Source organism: Sus scrofa, chromosome 16 (genome assembly GCF_000003025.6).
Source record: "Sus scrofa isolate TJ Tabasco breed Duroc chromosome 16, Sscrofa11.1, whole genome shotgun sequence".
Classification (NCBI taxonomy): Eukaryota; Metazoa; Chordata; class Mammalia; order Artiodactyla; family Suidae; genus Sus; species Sus scrofa.
This window is the reverse complement of record NC_010458.4, coordinates 57,747,273-57,769,302: the sequence shown is the minus strand read 5'-3', so window position 1 is coordinate 57,769,302 and position 22,030 is coordinate 57,747,273. Positions and strand designations below refer to the sequence as shown.

Sequence of the window (22,030 nt, the reverse complement as noted above, 5' to 3'; positions counted from 1 at the left end):
AGCAGCATTATTTACAATAGCCAGGACATGGAAACAATGTAAGGAAGTATCCATCTGTGGATGAATGGTTACAGAAGTTATGGTAAATATACACAATGGAATACTACCCAGTGATAAAATATGAGGAAAATTTATCTTGGATGGATCTTGAAGACATCATACTGAAGTGAAATATGTCTGGGAGGCAGACTGTATCACCTTATTTTTATTTAGAATCTGAAAAACAAACAAAGCCAAACCAAACTCATAGAAACAGAGAACAGATTCAAGATTACCAGAGGGGGAGGAGTGAAGGGAATGTGGAGGAAGGTAGTTAAAGGTACACACTTCCAGTTTTAAGTTAAAGAAGTACTAAAAGTGTAGTGTATAACACGATGACTCTAGACAACACTGCTGAAGGGCACATAGTAAGGTTGTTAAGAGAAGAAATCCTAAAAGTTCTCATTATAGAATTTTTTTCCTTTATTTTTTCCGACTTTCCTTTCCTTTTGTAAAAAATTGTTTCTACAAGAGAAGATCTATGTTAGCTGAACCTATTGTGGTAATCATTTCACAGTAGATATGTCAAACCATCATACTGTATGCCTTAAACTTATACAGTGATGTATGTTGATTATTTCTCCCTAAAACTGGAAAAATGAACAAATAAATAAACCAAAAAACATAAAAAATAAAAATATTTCCCCTGTTCCTTAGAATTAAAAACAAACCAATTAAGAAATAAGTTTGCTGTACAACGGAAATTGAATAAACATTGTAAACCAACTATACTTTAATAGAAAAATAAATGAATTATCTCTGATCTGACAGTAAAAATATTCTAGTATATGTCACTATCAATGAGTATAAAAAGCAAATTGAAGAACAGTATGCATCTTATAACCCTACTTTTAAAAACATGTCTGTGGAGTTCCCATCATGGTTCAGTGGCAATGAACCTGACTAGTATCTATGAGGAAGAGTGTTCCACCCCTGGCCTCCCTCAGTGGGTTAATGATCTGACATTGTGGTGAACAGTGGTGTAGGTTGCAGATGCCACTTGGATCCCGCATTGCTGGGGATGTGGAGTAGGCCTGCAGCTGCAGTTTGATTTGACCCCTAGCCTGGGAACTTCCACATGTCATGATGTGGCCCTAAAAAAGACAAAAAAAAAAATCTGTATAGATATATGTATGTATGTGTTTGTAAATGTGTCTGAAAAATTATGTATTTGTTAACATTATTTACCTCTAGAGAGAGAGAATGTAAGTGGGAGCAGATAGGAGAAATAATTCACTTTTATTTAATAGATTTTTCTTCTCTCTGTGTGGTCCTTTATGCCTTTGTTTACAACAAGCATGTGCTACTTTAAAAACTAAATAATTAAAAATTAATAATCTTTTATATCCTTTTTATTCAATATCACCCTCCCAAGTTTCATACCAGTAATAGTGCCAGTTTCCACTCACGAATTATGTGTATGTACAAGCATAGTCCTTCTTTATGTGCCTAGAATCCTGTAAGACTAACAGGAGTTGTTCACATATTGGGAAATATTTCTCATACCTGTTTTCTTGGCTTTTCTCCAACTGACAGTTTATTTATGGGAAGTTCATGCCTTTACTGTGCATTATTTCTTCTAAAGCCATGTTTTTAGACAATCAGGTGCCTTTTCTTTTGAAACAATATATTCTTGCTTTGCTCAAGTTGGTTTCATTTTTCTTCTTTTACCTGGGATGAGTAATAAACACTTAATTTTCTCTCAAAATTGATAGGCAATGGATTTATGAAATTCATGTGTTTTTACTACAGCTATTTATTGCATGTCAACCCTGTGGAAGGAATTAGCTTACCTGCAACATAGCTCAAATGTATCTTATGGATTTTTGGCAACAGATGGAATTGAAGCCTTCCATAGGTGGTTCATTTATTTTAGGCAGAGAAATGAGAACTCTGTAGTAATGTCCTCTGCCCACCAATTATAGTTTGAAGTCACCAAAACAGGTAGCCTTTAAGCAATGGGTTAATAACACATGCCACTCTGTCCAGATTTAGATGATGGATGACTGGAATTTGAAGTAACTGGACAGCTGTCTGAACAGACTATTTCATTATACGTGAAGGGATGCCATTTCTAACTATGATGATAATTAGAGTAGATGAAATGCATAAATCAGTGGAGTTTTTTTTACAGCTTTGGTTTGGGGGAACAATTTTTAACCCTCCTTATGGGCTCAATGCATTGGATTAGGATCCAATGCATGTTTCTATAATTGGAAGGATATGATATTCTTGTTTCAAATGCTATATGATGTATTTTCTTATATCTGAATTCACACAAATTCAGTAATGCAGTAAGAATGTCCTGTTGCATTCAGGAGATTGAATAAAATATGTCTGATAGTGTCATTATTGGTATTATTTATATTCTTATTAATACTCTTCAATCAGGTTATTTCTGTGGTTCAAAGTAATTCCTTTCCTATTTTCTAATATCTTACAGGCCTGTAATATCACTCTCTTAATTATTAGTTTCTGTGTAACGAAATTTTCCAAAAATTGAAAAAATTAAGACCGTAGCTGTTAATTATCTCTTATTATTCTGTGTTCTCTAGGACCCTAGGCAGTTCTTCAGCTGACTTGGTTGCAGTTTCTCATGGCAGATGGTAGATGGGGCTAAATTCGCCTGGAGGCTCACCGGGGGTTCTGGGAGGGCTGAGCTCCATTCCCTCTTCCTGTAGTCTAAAGAGTTCTCCTTTCCACATTATCTTTCTATGTGCTCTCTCCATGTGGAATCTTCTCCTTGTAGTGAGACCTCTTACATGATATCTTGAGGCTCCCAAAAGTAGGTTTTACATGAACAAAAGGTAGAAGTCACTTATCTTCTTAAAAGCTTGGTACATACAAGATTGAGTTTTCCATATTCTGTTGAATTTCAGGCCAGTCCAGATTCAATTAATAAAGAAACTACACAAAAACAAATACTGGCAAGTTTAATTCACCAGGGGCTATCTTTAAAAACCTGTTACCAAAAAATAAAAAGAGAATGATTTTATTATTCATAATCTTTAATTTATTCTGATTAAATCTATGATTATGCTTTCTTCTAATAACAGTGGCACAGCCATAATCAACTCTGTCCAATTAATATGTTCCATTATTTTTTTCCTTTAAAAGATTTGATTTGTCTACCAAATTTGAACATCCCCAATGTTTCCACTATCCTAGATATTTGGTGCTCTGTCTATGAGCCATAGTTCCAGATAACTTAATTGAATATTTGCACATTGTTATATGGTTATTTAGTATTAAACTGTAAACGGTATTTTTTTTTTAAAGTTACCATAATTTCTTTTTTAAAAAGGACACAGTAATGGCATGATACCCTAACCACTGTCTCTAGCTCAAATCCTGAATTACTCCTAGACTCTAAATTCTTTCGTGGTTAAGAATAATGCTTTACACTTCTGGTACAGTGTTTGGTACTCAGTATTTAGCATCACAATAAAGTCTGAATTTATTGCAAGTCCTGTTGCTACTGTTTTATTCCTATATGTCTCCTACTTTGTCATCACTATCAAAGTTCAGATTACATTATACAACATGATATAGCAGTAGTTATCATGGACTTTGAAGAAAGATGGATCTGAGTTCAAATCCTTGCTCCACTACCCATTAGATATGGATTTTTTGCCAAGTAATTTTCTATAAAATGAATATATTATAGGACTACTTTCATTGAGATAATGCATAGAAAGTGATTTGCTTAGAGTCTAGGAATTATCAAAGAGTCAATAAATGATAGCAGTTACTGTCTTTTCAACCACATGCCTGTAGCTCTTTCTAACTAGCCTACTTTCTCCAGACTCACCACCTAAAATTCGCAGTGCTATCAAGTTAGTGGCCCTAAAAATATATAAAAGATCCTATCACTCTTATTCTCAAACAATTCACTGATTCTTTTATCACGGTCCAGTCCAAAAATTTTTTTAGAATTCCTTCCTCTAAAACTTCATTTTTTCCTACTCCTCTTCCTAAATGTAGCCAGACTGATTCAGCTAGTGTTTCTCAAAATATCCAGGTGTGTATATTCATATTTCTTTTTTTTCTTTCTTTTGTTTTCTCCTCTGCCTGGAATTCCTACCTCTTACCCCTCTGCCCCAGCTAAAGGAAGCTGCAGTGATTTGGTCTCTGAAATTGTTCAAAAATATTATAATGAAGAATCTGGTTATATGGTATATTGTAAGCTCACACTTAGATTCTTGTCTGACTCATGTATGAGACGAGGCTATTTTTTGTGACAATACATCTCAAAATTTCAGAGGCCGAACAAACCTTACATTTATTTTTTATCCTTATAACAGATCAAAATAGATGTTCAGTAACATCCCAGGCATGGAAGAATATGGACTTTGAGCCAGGTCTGAAAGGGGCTTCCTGTACCTCCACTCACACTGCGCTGGAGGGGATCGAACTACATTCCCCACACGTAAGAAGGCTGAGAAAGATAATCTAGCACTCAGCCCCAAAAAGGGGTCTATACATTTTGATGCCCAGTTTGCAGTTTCTGATAGGTCATTTACATTAAACAAGTGACACTATCCAGACGTAAGAAAATAGGGCGTCGTGAAGTTTGTGACAAACTAGAAAACTCTTGATCCAGCTTCACATGGTAATGTTAGTCTAGCCAAGATTTCCCACTGGGGAATGAACAAAATTTTGAACATCCCCAATATTTCCACTATCCTAGATATTTGGTGCTCTATGAGCCATAGTTCCAGATAACTTAATTGAATATTTGCGCATTGTTACATGGTTATTTAGTATTAAACTGTAAATGGTATTTTTTTTTTAAAAGTTACCATAATTTCTTTTTTAGAAAAGGACACAGTAGTGGCATGACACTAACCTAACTGTCTCTAGCTCAAATCCTATAAGTACTAAAACCCTAAAAGTACTATATTAATATGTTGACCAAATAACCCATCTACTGACTGAATCTGGCCAATAGGACACTGGTATGTGAAGTCTGCTTTAGATATTGACTATTAAATTTTAAGAAGCAGATATCTTTTTGTCCCTGATGCTTTGATTTATGTCAGAGACTCTGAGACATATTATAAGAGAATTGGGCTTCATAAATCTGACTCTGCAGAACATTCCCAAAATTCTTTACCTATTTTAGGGAATAAATTTAAATTGTCCGTGTTCTTCACTCGCTAAACATGCTATGATATTCATTATTTATATTCATTTAAATATGTTACATTTTCTGGGCATATGGTAGAATTTAACTTTCCCATCTCCTTTGGAGTTAGATGTGGCAATGTGACTTGCTTAGCCAATGAGATGTGACAAAAGTGACTTGTCACTTGCAATAGGTAATTTAAGACCCACAACATGCTTTGTTCTTTTCTCTCACTCTTCCACATGCTGACTGGCAAAGATCCAGGTATTCAGTGTTTTGATAGCCTGAGACCTGCTGACAATAATATCGAGCAGAGCCCCCAGCAACCCACAGCAGACATGAAGCAGGAAAGAAGGGAAAAAACTGTTAGACCATCAAGATCGGGAAGTTTTTTGCACAGCACTACCTGATCTCTGCTGATGAATTTCCTAGTCCATGGACATGTTCTAGCAACTGTTAATTTCTGGGAGAGGGAATTTTAAGGATTTGGATTAAGAATTTTAGGACTTGAAGTCCCTTGAAGGGAATCTAATAAGCTCTATGAGCCTTGGTCACATTACTTAATCTCTCTGACCCTCAATTTTGTCATTTGTCAAGTGAGGGGTTTGGTACTTGATGATATTAAAGGTATTTTTCATTTAAAATTTATCTAAAGTGAAATCTTACCTTTTTTAAATGATAAAAAAATTACTTATCTGCTGACTTGAACATTATACTAAGCTATAATTTTCCCATTATATTTATTAACACAATTTTGAGATACGCTTAAAATTTGTGTGTATAAGATCACTTCAACTAGGTGTAGTTTATAAGCAAAGACACCACATTCAAAAAGATTGACTCCAAATCACAAAAATAATTAGCAGAAAAATCTAGACCCTAAATCTAGTGATTTTTGAGCATATGTTCTTTCTCTATTACCATATTTGCAATCTAAATGAGATTTTCTGCAGAAAGATTTATTTATTTTATTTAAGTTTGATTTTTGCCCTGCCAACATATATAGTGCAATTAGAATGGTTCTCAAAGACCGTAGGTCACTTAACACCACCCACTGAGAGAAATATGGAACACTTTGAGAATTTGCTTTGCTTTGAAAGAAATAGAACATTTCAATATGTCTTTTCCTATAGAAAAAAAAAATCAAAGAAGCAAGTTCAAGATGAGAAATTACTGGCCAGCAAGCATATTGTGATAAATCAGCCATAACATGATTATAGCAACTTCCCTGGGAAAGAAATCAATGCTGAATCAGACTTAGATAGACCAAGGGGATCAAATAAAGGTCAAAGGTACTTCTCCATCTTGAAATTGGATAATTATTACTGTTATTATTGTCAGTTGCTATAATATAATACTGGGAGAAATACACTGAATACACTGAGTCCCAGTGCTGCTTTTATTGGCTGGCAAGACAAACCAATCCATTAAAAGGAAATAAATTCAAGTATATTAATCCATCTAAATATCAAGTGAATTAGGGTAATTAGAAGGCTACCTGTGAGTCTCCTTGAGATTTTTTTTTTTTTTTTGAAAAATAAGCAGAAACCAAAGAGCAGAAAAGCAATTTTGAAAGAACACATTGCACGCATTCTTTTTGTTTTAAAAATTAGACAATAGGTTTGCTTTAATAGAACGTGTGCTGGGTTGTAAACCTGAAAAGATGGACTTGATGGCTGCTTGGCTACTTCGCCATTTACCTTGTCACCCAAGCAGAAACAAGGAAGCAATCGAGAGGCCTCTTTTTCTCTTATTCACAACATTCACTTAGATACCACGTTTCCTATCATGCTGCTCTAATAGTCCTGAAATCTTACCCCTCCTGTCCTTTCTACTGCTATCATGTGCATCTGGTTGTTGGCCTTCCTGCCTGTTTTTCTGCACTAGCCTCCTCTCTCATCACCCTGCCTTCAACTTCATATGTTCCTAGAATATTCTTCTTAAACTCACCTAAGCCATCTTCCTGAAATGCAAATCTAATCTTGCCGCTGGAGTCCTTTAAATCATTAGCAAATCATTCAGTAGCTCCCTCCCATGGGTGATTTTTGTACAGAAATAGGACTGTCTGTCTTCTTCTTGCCAGACATTCATCAAACTTATAGTCAAACAAATCCATTGTTCATTCTCTACTTAATATTTAGGAAAAATTCTTGATTGCCCTTGTTAGACTCTAAGCCCTCTGCTGGTAGGCTATCTCTCTCTCTTTTTTTTTTTTTTTTTTTTTTTAATTTCTAAATTTCTTCCTGGCTTCTGGGTAGAGGATGGCAAGAAAAGTTTGGGAGCACAACCTGATAATTGCTGCCCTTGGGAGGTAACTAAACTCTCTTTTATGGCATTGACTAAAAAAAAATGTGTTTCCTTTTGAAGTGATGAGGAGAGCTTATATATTTCAAAATTAATATCATAAAATAGATGATTAATTCCACAAGAATATATATACTGATATATATATATGTATATATATATACACACTGATTTATTTGAGTCATAATGAGAAAAGGAAATAAACCATATGTCTGCAAGTGGAAGGGCCCAGACCTGTGATTCTCTGCTCTCATAACCCTATTAATAGGTTATAGATCCCATTCTTTTAAATAACCAACAGTCTTGATCTACATAGATTTTTTTCTCTCTCTGAATCAACCCAAGTGTAAACGTAACACCAGTTTTAAGACAATTAATGCCTTATGGGCATTCTTTCAACTAATGGAATAAATAAACTGGTGGAGGAATGATTGAGTCTTCCATCCTTCAATAGGACATCCAAGCAATCTACAAGTAACTCAAAAGGTTTACTGTGGAATTGTGCAGTTTTTCCATAATGGTACCTTGCCCGGTCATGTTCACTCTAGTGGTTTTCTCTCTGCCTCTTTCTTATTCTATCTGTCTGTTTGACCACCTCCCTGATAAGCTAGAAGAACCCAATGTCTTGTCTCAGACTTCCGCTTTTAGAAGAACCCAGTGTAACATAGGGTCAATACTCTTTTCTATGAAATAACTCATTATTAATTCAATAGCCAGGTATGTAAGATGTTTCCACTTGTTAAAATTTTAGATATTCCATAGTAAAAAAGCTGGAACAATTGTTACGAAAAGGAATTCTAGAGACTTTTCTTCAGTGGTGCTTACTTAATGGTTGATATCATCTTAATTTGCCCTTTGGAATAATTTTAGCATTGGAATATATTCATATATTAGTTATTTGTATGTATTATTTTACTTTTACTATGCTTTTTCCTAAACAAAACTTGTTTGGAATAAAAGAACCCTCTATTGTGAAGAGGGTGTAGAGGTTGGGGTTAAGGCTACATATCTCTATGTATCATGCAGATGAGTAGAAATAAACATGTACAGGTTTTCTGTTACCTAGATACCAAGGGCATTTCCTTTTATCACCATGCAAAAGTTTCTACTCTACTTCTGAAAATAGCCATACTCTTTTATAGTAGTGTTTCATCCTCAAGGATTAACAAGAAGGAGCATTTTGCTATCTCTACAGAAAGGTGTGTAGATTTATATAATTCATAAATTCAAGCACTATATTCCCTTCCACATATCAAACATCAATTCTGGCACAATAGAATAGGTTTCTAACATAAAGCACATTTTATGTAACAAAGGTTAAATATATACATATGTAAATTAATTCTGGGTTAACTAGGTTTAGTTCAATTTGCCTGAAATAATCCTTCTTTGTTCTTAGTTATATGCATAGATATAAACATTAAAAAAAACTAAATACAGTGCTTCCAAGTCTGTGATTCAGTAACAAATCCCTGAAAGTCTTATCTTATTCATTTGGATGATGAAGCAAAACAAATAAGCACTGGCTTCTGCTCCTAGCATGTGAGTTTCTGCTGGGGAAAAGTAGCAAATGCAGATTTCATTTACCAAGCTAGCAGCATACTTCCTAGGGGTATGGCAGCCAAGGCGAGAAGAAAAATATAAATGTTTTGACTTATTTGCTAGTCTGTGATAATTAATATTTCATTGTCTTCCTTCTCTTGTTTTTAAAAGTATTACTCATCCTGATATGTATGTATGCGTGTGTGTGTGTGTGTGTGAGTATGTGTTCAATTCAGCAAATAAATTGAACATCTGTTACCTGAAAGTTCAGTAACAGGTGCTAGAAGACATGCAAAGGTGAAGAAATAACAAGTCTCATTCTGAAGAAGCTTATGGATTAAGTTTATGGATTAATTGATAACTATATGATAACTATAATGTTATATCATATCCAGTCAAGCTTGCCACCAAATGTGAGTTCAGGTTAGCTTAGGTTAACTTTTGAACATAAATTATAAAAAGACTTTCAGTGTTTAGCCTAACCCCTTTCACATTTGGAGGCAAACTGATATGATCTGATTTGAGGCTATTTATACCTTTTATTTATCTGTGATTATGTGACTATTCACAGATTTGCTGAAGAAATATTAATGTGCTTGATTTTGGGAAGTTACCCCTAACACTGCCATATATACAAAAATATGCACGCAATTACCTTTCTAACATCTAAAAAGTTCTGAAACATACCTCATCTCAAAGGAGACTGGTAAAGAATCAGAACTACTAGGCTTGGTTTAGGAGCAAGCGGGACCTGCAGTCCAACCCACTCTGCTTCCTCTTCTGGAGCTTTGTTGGCTTAAAGAAAGCAGCCTTTTACAAATTTGTGCAAATAAGTTTTCTTCTGACCAAGCACTGCCTGGGAAGGCCAGCATGGTCCCAGGGCAGATACCTTTTTAAAATATCTTTCATGAAGATTATTGAGGCTTTGTAGGAGATTAAGTCTGAGGTAGATATAGTCACAAATCAGATGGGGTCAGGATATGTGCAGAATTTTTTTTTTTAAGATATATGAAGAAAGTTCCTGTAGTAAAATGTTCTTTGAAATCACCCATTTGTAGCAATGGCAAAAAGGCAGGTGGAAAGAAAAGATGAGAGCAAGAATTATCATGGCAGAAAATTTTGTTAAGATTTCTCAGAAACCTTCCTTATCAGTAATTGCCACCAGTATGAAGTCCTTATTGGGATAAAAAATGCAAAAGGGGCCTAAAGAACAGAGTGAGGTCAGACTGAGGAAGGATTTACATACTAAAGGTGTGGTACACGTGAAGGTTGTGAGCAGAACAATGAGATTGTAGCCTTTTCTCCCAGCCCCCATTACGTATATAATTATAATAAAAAAAAAAAAAAACAGCCTGCCAATAGCATTATTTTTTTTATTTTAAATTCCAAATGTAACTGCTAACTTATTTATGAATTGAATATCAGCATGATGCATTTTGTCATTAGGACTTGAAAATGTAACCACTAATAGCTTCCCAATATTCCTTTTTGTACCCTTTTATCTATCCCTATTTCTCTCTCTCTCTCTCCTACCCCCAACATCTGGCAACCACTTTTCTAATCTCCCCATTTCTATTTTTTTATCCTATGTGTACTATTCTTTTTTCTGTCTGGCTTATCTCTCATAATACCTTTCAGATTCATTCACCTTGTCTTAATGGGCAGGATTCCCTTCTTTCTTAAAGCAGAATAATATTCCATTATGTATTATATATCCACATTTTCTTGATCCACTCATCTGTGGACAGATACTTTGGTCATTTCCATCTCTTGGCTATTGTGACTAATACTGCAGTGAACACAGGAGTTCCTGATTGGGATAATGATTTTATTTCCTTTGTCTTTTTTTTTTTTGTTTTTTGTCTTTTTAGGGCCACACCCCTGGCATATGGAGGTTTCCAGGTTAGGGGTCGCATCAAAGCTCTAGCTACTGGCCAGGGCAATGCCAGATCCGCGCAGCATCTGCAAACTATACCACAGAGCTCATGGCAACGCCGCATCCTTTACCCACTGAGCAAGGCCAGGGTTCGAAGCTGCGTCCTCTTTGAGACTAGTCAGATTTGTTTCCACTCAGCCACAATGGGAACTCCTATTTCCTTTGGATATGAACCCACAAGTGGGGTTAATAGATCATATGATAGCTCATCTTCTATAATGTTGTAGATAGCTTGGTGGTTGAAATGTCCTTGCCAATAAAATTTTGATGCCATATAGAGAAGTTACAAGGTAGTTACAAGGTACAAGATAGCTTCTTACAGCCATTTTTTATGCGCTGTGTCCTTACCTCACCTGCCAGGCCACGGACTATCCACTTTCCCTACATTATCTCATTTACTCCTCACAAGAGTATGAATTGGGCACTCTTATTATTCCCATATTACGGATTAGATGATTAATATTTAGAGGATAATTTGTTACATTACCACACAACTGTAGGTTGCAACAGCAGAAATCTGAGAGGTCAATATCATTTCGAAGCTAATACTCTCATTAGTATCCTACATTGTGATACTAGGCTGGACATACAGTACATCTGAGTTGTGTTGCTAATTCTGTCACCTCTCTGAGGATATAATTGTCCCTAAGGGTTGCAGAGTAAGCAACAAAAACAAACAAAAAATCCCAGCAACTACAAAAGCAAAGTTGTAGAGAATAACTTTTAGAAGATTTGTGTGTGTATGTGTATGTGTGTGTGTGTGTGCTTTGTGATGGAAAGCCCAGTTCTAGTTATTCTAGTTCTAACTGTGATTCCCTGCTTGGTTTCTTTACATCTCGCTATTATGGATAAGGCAGTTAAATTCCCTGACCTTTGACTCTTCATCTTTTCAGGAAGGAATTGAAATAATGGCATTGTGGTGTCTTCAGTACTTTAAGTGGGCAAGTCTTTCACCACAGCCATTACTTGAAGAGTTTAGGATTCTTTGGTTTGAAGTTCTTATGAACAGTTTACTCTCATCTTTTCTCACATCTTAACACCTTTGGCAATTTCCCCTGTACTTTTTTATTTGAAATTGTTAGCTCTGCTCTCTATTGCAGAATTTTTCTTCATCTGAACTATTTTAGTTTTCTATTAGAGTTTACATGCAAAATTATAGTCATGTAATATTTATTTTGTTTAATTTCCTCAGTTGAACCTAAATTTAACTTGTGATTATATTCCAGCATCAGTTTAATTTTATGGTTCTTTGTTATTGCTTTCAAAATATTGATTCCACTAATTCATTCATTCATTCTCTCAGTTTGATCAAAATATATTCAGCTGCTACAGTGTTGTAGGAGCTTTGTGACGTACTTAAGATATAATCATGAATAAATCATGATCTTTAGAAGCTGATAGTCTACTAGAGTGTATAAATTAACAATTGCTGAAACAAGTAGTTTTAAGTGTAATATGTACAGAATATCAAAGATCCAAGAAAGAACATTTTTTTAACCTCTCTTTCAGTGGATCTTAAAAAGTCATTCTACAGTTAATAATGTTACAGCAGGCATGTACAGAGAAGCTGAGCACAGGGCCACGTGGCAGGGAACCATGTATCATGCTAATAACAGGGTCCATGGGCAGACAAAGAAAACCAGGAACCTCCAGACTGACAGCAAACCATGCATTTTGGGGTGATAAGCACTCTGGAGGCAGACAAAGGTTGAAAATGGCATGGATCTCCAGCTTCCCAATGTAACCTGTTGCTCACTATGCCTCATTGTAATAAAATTATAATAAAATTAGCTATGTAGATAAGAAGTAACCATCATGAGCTGATGCCATGACACTTCTGATAAAAGCTAAATAAGGACAAAAATCCCTCCTCCCTTTGGGAAGGTGGAGCTTGGATGAAAATTAAGGAATAAGACCGCCAAATCCTACCTTCTCAGTGAATTCCTACCCATGCAGTTAGATGCCCTTTATAAACAGCTTGCCAGAAAAATGCAGAGCAGCCTCTCCCCTCTCTTCCCACTTCTCTTTAAGAAATATATATCTCACTTGAAGAAATCCTCACTTTTTCTCAATTTCCATCTCTTTTCTGAATTCCTTCTGCGATGAAACATGAACCTAACCTTTGGGAACAATAATAACTGAAGTACATCTAAAAAGGTGACTGAGATAGTCTTGGTAAATAAGGACAGAAAGGGTATTCCAGGTAGAAAAAATACTGTATCTTTTGCCATTTTATGTCCTATAATTACAGGCATCTTCATTTTTATTGTTACATATATAAGAAGACAGCTCAATTCAAAGTAGTAAATTGGGAGTTCCCATTGTGGCTCAGCGGTTAACAAACCTGACTGGCATCAATGAGGACACAAGTTTGATCCCTGGCCTCACTCAGTGGCTTAAGGATCTGGCGTTACCATGAGCTGTGGTGCAGGTTGCAGACATGGCTTGGATCCCGTGTTGCTATGGCCCTGGCATAGGCTGGCAGCTACACCTCTGATTAGACCCCTAGCTTGGGAACCTCCATATGCCGTGAGTGCAGCACTAAAAAAAAGAAAGACAAAAAAAAAGTAGTAAATTGATTTTTAGTTCTCATACTTTCTATAAAAATTAACTGCAGAGATTATGCTGAAATGGCTAACATTTGTAAGCCATTCAATTAATTCATATTCTCTTAAATTATATATGTTGTAGAAACTTAGTAAGAAATGGATGTTAGTGTTGGTTGTATAAATGCTACGAATTAATGTCTATAAAATAAATTTCCATATTTAAACTAACTATACTGCCAATACAAATCTCTGCTAGTATAACTTAGGTCTCTCAATTGAAAACAACAGAACTGTTCTCTGACTGATTACTTGTGTTATTAAAATAAGTCCATCTATCTCATAGAATTTCTAGGAAAAATGTAGAATTGAAATAAGTTCAAGATTTAATTTTCAGAGGCAATGTCACAAATCCCACCTTAGAATTGTTCAGATGAAAAAACTCTTCGCTGTTGACATAGAGTTCTAGCCATTATACTTTTAACTTTAATTGTTGACATTTTGGTTCCTGAAATTTAACTTTACTGCAGCTGATATTACCAGAATTAATGCCACTGTGGATTTTATTTAACCATCCCCATAACTGTAATAATCACCTGTATGTTCCATAAACCTTGAATTCATTCTGCAGATACCAGAGTAATTTATCACATCTTATTTTATTCCATTTCAATATCTCCTAGGAAGAGATAACTATGTCCTTGTTTATTCAGTGTGTACTTATTGAACCCTTATAATCACCACATCTGTATTCATTTTGATGACCAAAATATGCATTTAATTTATCATACCTGTTCTTATCTAAACTTATGTCAAAAGTGATCTGTACAAGGTACAGTGGTTGGTCACATACCTGAGTAATCTTCCTGTGACAGTCAAGGTAAGCTTCATTGGGGAGCAGATTCTTCGTAAGAAGGAGATTTTTGTAAGATGAATAATAAATTGTTATCCTGGCAAAGGAGGAGGAGGTGGCATTAAAAGCTAAGACAATTGGAAAAATAGTCTCTGACATAAATCATACCAATGTTTTCTTAGGTCAATACCCGAGGCAATGTAAATAAAAGTAAAAGTAAACAAATGGGGCCTAATCAAATTTATAGGCTTTTTCATTGCAAAGAATACCATAAACAAAACAGAAAACCTAGGTACTGGGAGAAAATGTTTGCAAAAGATGTGACCAACAGGATTCAGTTTCAAAAATATACAAAAAGCTCATACAACTCAGTAACAACAAATCCAAACAACCCAGTTGAAGACGTAAATAGGGCAGAAGACCTAAATAGACATTTCTCCAAAGAATGCATACAGATGTCCAATAGGCCCATGAAAAGATGCTCATCATCACTATTTATTATGGAAAAGCCAATCAAAACTACAATGAAGTACCACCTTACACTGATAAGAGTTCCAATCATCAAAACGTCTACATATAATAAATGTTGGGGGCATGTGGAAAAAAGAGAACCCTCCTGCATCATTAGTGGTAATATAAATTGGTGCAACAACTATGGAAAACAACATGGAGGTTCCTAATAAAACTTAAAGTTGCTATATGATCCAGCAATACTTCTGGCATATATCTAGACAGAACTATAATTCAGAAAGGTACATGCACCCCAGTGTTCATTGCAGCACTATTCATGATAGCCAAGATAGCAAATACCCATCAACAGATGAAATACCCATCAACAGATGAAATACGCATCAACAGATGAATGGATTAAGAAGATGTGGTACATATATATAATGGAATACTACTTAGCCACAAAAAATGAATGCAATAATGCCATTTGTAGCAACATGGATGCAACTAGAGGTTATCATACTAAGTGAAGTAAGTCAGGAAGAAAAGGACAAATACCATATAACATCACATATGTGTAGAATCTAAAATATGCCACAAATGAACCTATCTCTGGACAGAAACAGACTCCTAGACACAGAGAACAGATTTGTAGTTGCCAAGGGGGAGGTTGGTAGGGGAGGGAAGGATTGGGAGTTTGGGATTAGCAGATTAAACTATTATGTATAGAATGGATAAACAGCAAGGGTCTAATGTATAGTACAGGAAGATTTATTTAATAGCCTATAACAAACCATAATGGAAAAGAATATGATAAAAAATATATCTTATATAACTGAGTCACTTCACCGTACAGCAGAAATTCATGCAGCATTGCAAATCAACTGTAATAAACAAAGTCAAAGCACTGAAACCAGGAAGATATTCTCAGGAGTCTAGAAGTTAATTTTTTGTGTGTGTCGCAATGTAAGCATTTATTGTGTGGTGTCATACATATTGTTACTCCAATTAATTGTAAGACTATTAAAGCAATTTTTTTGAATATTAATATCCTAGTTTTCATTAAAAAACAAAAATATGCTTTTGATAATCCAAAGGTAATAAATAATATAATTTAAACAATTGAAGTTTATTCTGCTACAACATATTTCTATAACATAAACTGGCTCATAAATAATTGGTAAAGATAATTCTGCTATCTATTTTCTTTTCAGCTTTATTTGCCAGGTAATTGGCAATAAAATTATAATATATTAAAATGTAGAACATGATCATTTGGTGTATGTATACATTGTGAAAGGATTTGCACCACCAAGTTAATTCCATCCCTCACCTTGTTTATCTTTTTATATGTTTGTGAACTTTTAAGTTCTAGTCTCTTAGCAAATTTCAGTTATACAATACATTGTTATCAACTATAGTCTTCATGTTATATACTCAATTCTCAAAACTTATTCATCTTATATTTGAAATTTTGTATCCTCTTGCCAAACTCCCCTTGTTTTCCCCATCTCCCAACTCCTGGAAACCACCACAGCTCCACCCTCTGATTCTCTTGAATTTGACTTTTTTTTTGGGTTACACACATTAGAATTACCATGCAACACTTCTTTCTATGCCTGGCTTATTTCAATTAAGGAATGTATCTTGGAGTTCCTGTTGTGGCTCAGCAGTTAACAAACCTGATTAAGCATCCATGAGGAAGGTGGTTCCATCCCTGGCCTCACTCAGTGGCTTAAGGATCTGCAATGCTGTGAGCTGTGGTGTAGGTTGCAGATGCTGCTTGGCTCCCCCATGTTGCTGAGGCTGTGGTGTAGGCCAGCAGCTCCAGCTCTGATTTAACCCCTAAGGTGAGAACCTCCATATGCTGCAGGTGCAGCCCTAAAAGAACCAAAAAAAAAAAAAAAAAAAAAAAAGGAATGTATCTTTATGTGGAAGTCGTAGTGGTCCATAAATAATTTCTTTGGCAAATTCTTGAATTTTATCATCATGTAACAGCAGCTGACCACAGAGTATACTAACACAGCTGAATAAGCAGAAAGTAGAGGCTTTGAACACCATCCACATGCCCACAGGCTCTTTTTTCTGGAAGTATTGCTGGGCCTTCCTCTCCCTTGTACACCCTTAGCTAATTTTCATTGCTGACAGCTTCAATTCTTCATTATGTCCTCTTTTATCAAACCACTGACAGCATTTTTTTTTAAATAATTTCCTTTATTTACAACAATATTTCTTTACATTTTAGGAACTTAGCATTTTCTCTTTAATTTTCGCAATATTTTAAATACATCTTATTTTTTTAATGTTCTTGGTGATGTTTTGAAAGGTCTCTTCAACTTTGTTTTGCCCATATGCTTTGTAATTTCAATGTGTGACTTTTAAAAGGAAAAGATTTTTCTCAAATCCCTAGGCTTTGCTTTTTTTTTTTTTTTGTAAACTTATTTTCGGAAGGAAAGTCAATGAAATCATTCATGAAATATTTTCAACAGTGTCATGTTAAAAAAAATAGGTTCTTCATCCTATTTAAACAAAAAGCTATGAAAAAAAATTAAGAAAAAATCTACTTGCTTTCATTCCCCAGACAATTCAGTTAATCTACCATTCACACAAATGCCACCTTTTCTCCCCCAGTAAGACTATAACCAGTGCCAGAGAATAGAGTACAAAAACAAATAAATGTTAGAACATTGAGTAGCAATGTAGCCCATCAATTTGTTTTGGTAATTGACATATCCCATGCTATAAATTCCTGGCACCATTGATTTCAGCTGTTATTCTTATGTTACATTTTCTCCTGGGCTGTCTGTTGCTTTTTGTCTTTCCAATTAGATTGAAAACTACTTAAGGGAAGAGGCATATTTTACGTCTACATTTCTTAATATCCAGCAAAGTGTCAGGGCGGGTGCAGGTACCTGATAAGTGTTTTCTCATAATTGACTCACAATAATTTGGGTTATTGCTGAGTTCCATTTAACTTTGAGGAAAAAATCTGAAAGAATTGACTTCCAACACTTGAATTAAAAAGTTACAAGGTAAGGAGAAGGAACATGATCCATCCTTTCCTCCTATGTAAGGTATTTTGTGATTATCTCTGGAAAGGTAGAAAAAAATGTTTACCAAGTACTTACTATATGAGATGCCCTGTAACACTGCAGCAGAAAATACTTTTTTTTTTTTTTTGGTCTTTTTTGGTCCATTTTAGGGCAGTGCCCGCGGCATATAGAGGTTCCCAGGCTAGGGGTCTAATTGGAGCTACATCTTCCGTCTATGCCAGAGCCACAGCAATGCCAGATCTGAGCCGCATCTGTGACCTACACCACAGCTCATGGCAGTGCCAGATCCTTAACCCACTGAGCGAGGCCAGGATCGAACCTACAACTTTGTGGTTCCTAGTTGGATTCATTTACGCTGCACAACGACAGGAACTCCAGAAAATACTGTTTGCTTTGAAAATTGTAAATTAGTCCATATTATACAGAAACAAATAATATGGCAAAATAATTTCAATGGCATATATATAATCTGAAATATCTGCTCTATCTCAACTGCTTTGGTTTTGCAATTCTAATAACTAGTGAATTTGCAACTTCAAAAGAGGATTTCTTTTTAGGAAATAGTGATTTCCTATTTTGTTTCTATTTTGGGGCTCATGCTCATAGGAGCCCCAAAATAGAAACAAAACAGGAAATCACTATTTCCTAAAAAGAAAATACTTAGAATTTCAAAGTATTATTTCCCCTTTGTGTTGAAAATATGTCGTTGTTGTTTATAAACAAATGATTTGAGGTTGTTGTTGGCTTAAGTCACGTTTCTCCTTGGTTGAAAGGCTTGTTTACTTTCATTCTCTTTAGTAGAAGAAAATAATACTTTTCATTGGTGTCTGTACATTTTCATCAAGCCAAGAATGTCAGCTTTAGAAAATAATTATTGCAGCAATTATGGCTTCAGTAGGTGATTAAATTGTTTGAAACTCAGATATTGACATGTTTCATCAGTCTTTTCAGAGCCCAGAGGTGAATTATTGTCATGCCCACATCCTTTCTCTACTTAGTTACATTCATTATTTTTGTTTAAGTGAAAGAAAGAAAATTATATATTATACACATATACAGGTAATATATATAGACTCTAGGTAAGTGTGTGTGTGTCTGTGTGTGTGTGTGTGTTTCAGACACGTTGGTGTCTCTTCATTTTTATCTCTAAGGAATCCAACATTTATTTTGGGTTGCATCTGTATAAATGGAGAAATCCTGGTGAGAATATACTTGGACTTGGTAATGTTAGATTTTACCAGTTATCTCGTCACTTTTCAAACTTTATGATACTTTTTTTGAAAAACTTTGAAAAATATTATTTGATGGAGTTAAGTCTGTTGAGCACGTTCTAGAGAAAGCTAGATGTGCTTCACTGGACAATTATAAGACACCATATGGTTAGTTTCATCAGCATGTATTCTGGAAGAAGGACCCTTACAATTTAGTGACCCATACACAGTTACAAGGAGAAGATGGAGCAAAATCAACATGCTTTCTCATAGTTGGATAGAATTTCATTCCTTGAAAGTATAAACTAAAATTCTCAGCTAGGTAGTAAATGCAGAATTACCTATCTTTATAGTAGAAATTATTAGCTGTGAAATGTTTTAAGCATGACTATTGCTTTGAATATTGCATATCTCAGGATTGTTTAAGAACCGCCTACATTAGAACAACTTTAGAAGAGGTGAGTTACTAATATTTTACTTGTTAAGGTTATGGCAGGATGATGCTTTGCAATGGATACACGAACAAGTCATTATGAAAATTATCTACCATCATCTCTATATTATTCTCTTCTGGTTTTAAAGGTTGTAGGAAGGAAAATGCAAGGTAGCTTTAGCAGTACTCTTAAAACCTTTTTATGTCAAATGACACAAGTATCACTCAATCCCAGAATAGAATGCAATCAATCACAGTCACCAAAGAAGTACAGCGTCTGTAATACTGGGTAGTTCTCTGAACCTCCCTGTTAAATCCAGCTTCCTACCTGGCCTGCATTAGATGCCCAATTTAAATATTATGCAGCCTGCTTTAGTTAAGAATTTACCATTCTCTGGCATTCCATTTTAAAGTACACATCATGTACAATAATCATAAACATCTTACCTCTTGATGGGGACTTTATTCATCACTTTTATTCCCAAATCACAGAGTTTGAGGCAGGATGAATAAGTGGAAGGAACAGTAACAGTAAATGACAGTAAAGGCAAAACTTTGCCTAGAGCTACCTTTGACGTTTAACCTGAACTTGCTTTTTATTGGTCACCATATTTGGAAGATAGGTTGCCTCGTTCAGTGATTTAGATCAAAAGGCCCTGTACTGGGAAGCAGATGATTTGAGTACAGGACCTGATCAAAGCTGCGATAGAGTCTCAGTGTTCCTTGGTCCCCATCTCACCATAGCAAAGCATTGGAATGGTGGACATTTAAAATTTTTAAAGTGAAAGAAATGGTACATTTTCAGAGAGAGAGTGTGAGAACTTATGTGTGTGCAGGTTGAAGAGAGCCTGACTCATTTCATAATTGTTCTTATACCATCCCGAGGCGGACCTGAGAGAAGACCCAATTTCTCTTGCCCCAGCGCCCTATGCTGCACGTAAGGGCTGGTGTTGTTTTATCTTTGTATGGGACATATTTGATCTAACTGGTTTCGGGCAGGATATCTTATTTGCCCAGGAACAGGTTATATAGAGATGAGGAGGGGTGAGGAATGGGCGACATTCTTGACCTACCAGGCTTTTCAAGGTGAGGGGTGGGACATTACAATGACACCTGGCCAGAGGCTTTTGGATTTATTCTCCTTGAAGGGAGCTCGAAGCCACTAATTCCTTGGGTATTTCGGTGTCTTTTTTTTTTTTTTTTTTTTTTTTGTCATTAAAATGGGAAGTGATAAAAATCTCAGTGTACTGCAGATGAGATAACTTCAGAAAAGTACTTTATGTCACCCGTTGTAAACCAATATCCGAGAGATAACTTTGGGTCAGAAGGTGGGTTCTCTAGTTTGCACACCATCTAACATTTTTTGATTATTTATTGTCAACATCCTAGCATTTGCATAAAAATGTGGATATTCTGCTTTTATTAAAATGAAGACGTTCTGGAGTAACTGTGCCAGACATCATGGAGTGCTTTCTGCTCATGTAGAGAGTATATTCCCTGCCTGTATAGAGTATGCTCTCCAAGTCACATCCTCACCATCACCCTCTGTTAGGTCGTGTCTTCCAGACCCCTTGACTTATTTATGTTACCTATATGACCCTTAGGCTTTTAAGTTTGTGAGCCCTATTGTAACCTTTACAGCTTATCAGGGTATTAACATAAAATATGACAAAGTAGAGTGAGAATGCTTAGTCATGCAGAGGAGTATGAAATAGGATCCTGGGGAGTATTTCTTGAACGTATTTGTCAACCAGAGGGAAATGGGGAATGGGGATTTTGATCATCTCCATTCAGAATAGGGAATGGGGATTTTAATACTCTTGGCATTTTTTTTTTTTTTTTTTGCATTTTCCCCTAAATTGGAAACATATCTATAAACATCAAAGTGTGATATTTCTGGCAGGATTTAAGGTTGTAAGTAAGAGGGAAATGGCCACCAGGCAAGAAAATACATAACTCTGTCTTGAATTTTCCAAAGGAGAAAAGTGTCTTGTCAAATTTGAATTGTTTTCTTTTAAACTGTAAATTAACATGTGATACCTTATTATTATTATTATTAAATGCATCTATAGCAAATAATGCTTTTGCAAAATGAAATATTAGAAACCAGTGTTACAGGCAACTCTTCTGAGAGAAAATAGATCTGATTCCTAATATTACTTCACTAACATTTTTGAACAGAAGTAGAAAGTTTATTCATTTTAGTAAAAGAAAAAAAATGGGAATATGATATCTTTAATTTGTAAACAAACAATATGGACTCTGGCACTTTCCATATGTTTAAATAAAACTAAATCTTGTCTTATTTTTTGAGATACAGTAAATTTTGTGCTGTCTTTTCAATTTTAAATGTTAAATATCAGCTGTTATACTGGCTGGCAAGAACAGTAAAAATAAAAACCAGTGCTGTCCATTTAGAGTTCTCTATTTAAAATGTTATTTATAAGATAAACAGAATTTAAAAGAATTTAGAAAAAACTTCAAGTGCAAATTTTTATTGTGAGAGGCAAAATCAAAATATTGAAAATGCTAATT

General features: G+C 35.1%; 1 protein-coding gene and 1 long non-coding RNA gene across 3 annotated transcripts in view; one reads left to right on the top strand and one right to left on the bottom strand.

The window, feature by feature from the left end:
- Positions 1 to 22,030, top strand: part of TENM2 (teneurin transmembrane protein 2) — a 3,459,878-nt gene that overhangs the window by 1,314,848 nt on the left and 2,123,000 nt on the right.
- Positions 1,153 to 20,032, bottom strand: LOC110257232. Of its 2 annotated transcripts, XR_002339565.1 has the most exons (4): positions 19,943 to 20,032; positions 14,349 to 14,445; positions 2,678 to 3,001; positions 1,153 to 1,710 (listed from the first exon to the last, which is right to left on the bottom strand). It is a non-coding gene; the product is annotated as an uncharacterized LOC110257232 (long non-coding RNA). The 2 variants fall into 2 exon arrangements; XR_002339564.1 differs by lacking the exon at positions 1,153 to 1,710 and having other exon boundaries at positions 2,676 to 3,001.